Raw genomic sequence first — 1,160 nt, 5'->3', positions numbered from 1 at the left:
TAGTAGATGATTCGGTTGTAGGTGAATCAGTAGTAGATGATTCTGTTGTTGGTGGGTCGGTAGTGGATGGTTCTGTTGTTTGTACTTCAGTAGTTGATGCTGCTGTAGTCGGTTTATTAGTCGTAGATGATTCAGTTGTAGGTGAATCAGTAGTAGATGATTCTGTTGTTGGTGCGTCAGTAGTGGATGGTTCTGTTGTTTGTAATTCAGTAGTTGATGCTGTTGTAGTCTGTTCATCAGTCGTAGAAGATTCGGTTGTTGGTACTTCAGTTGTCGATGCCTCGGTAGTTAGTGCATCAGTAGTAGATGATTCGGTTGTTGGTGCATCAGTAGTAGAAGATTCGGTTGTTGGTATTTCAGTTGTCGATGCTTCTGTAGTTGGTGCATCAGTAGTTGATGATTCAGTTGTTGGTGCATCAGTAGTAGATGATTCGGTTAGCGGTGCATCAGTAGTAGAAGATTCTGTTGTTGGTGCATTAGTAGTAGATGACTCAGTAGTAGGTGCACTGGTAGTAGATGATTCAGTTGTAGGTGAATTAGTAGTAGATTCTGTTGTTGGTGCGTCAGTAGTGGATGGTTCTGTTGTTGGTGCATCAGTAGTAGATGACTCAGTAGTTGGTGCACCAGTAGTAGATGATTCGGTTGTAGGTGAATCAGTAGTAGATGATTCTGTTGTTGGTGTGTCAGTAGTGGATGGTTCTGTTGTTTGTACTTCAGTAGTTGATGCTGCTGTAGTCGGTTTATCAGTTGTAAAAGATTCGGTTGTTGGTACTTCAGTTGTCGATGCCTCTGTAGTTGGTGCATCGGTAGTAGATGATTCGGTTGTTGGTGCATCAGTAGTCGATGATTCTGTTGTTGGTGCATCAGTAGTAGATGACTCTGTAGTTGGTGCACCAGTAGTAGATGATTCGGATGTAGGTGAATTAGTAGTAGATGATTCTGTTGTTGGTGCGTTGGTAGTGGATGGTTCTGTTGTTTGTACTTCAGCAGTTGATGCTGTCGTAGTCGGTTTATCAGTCGTAGAAGATTTAGATGTTGGTACTTCAGTTGCCGATGCCTCTGTAGTTGGTGCATTGGTAGTAGATGATTCAGTTGTCGGTGCATCAGTAGTAGATGATTCTGTTGTTGGTGCATCAGTAGTAGAAGATTTGGTTGTTGGC

The 1,160-nt window shown here is 42.4% G+C and overlaps 1 protein-coding gene across 1 annotated transcript in view; it reads right to left on the bottom strand.

The window, feature by feature from the left end:
- Positions 1–1,160, bottom strand: part of LOC117104379 (mucin-4-like) — a 54,009-nt gene that overhangs the window by 31,132 nt on the left and 21,717 nt on the right. The window lies entirely within an intron of this gene.

Source organism: Anneissia japonica, unplaced genomic scaffold (assembly GCF_011630105.1).
Source record: "Anneissia japonica isolate Jap-2015-1 unplaced genomic scaffold, ASM1163010v1 scaffold288252_len263706_cov166, whole genome shotgun sequence".
In the NCBI taxonomy this organism is placed as follows: Eukaryota; Metazoa; Echinodermata; class Crinoidea; order Comatulida; family Comatulidae; genus Anneissia; species Anneissia japonica.
The sequence above is the reverse complement of the archived record's forward strand: the minus strand, read 5'-3'. Positions and strand labels throughout refer to the sequence as shown.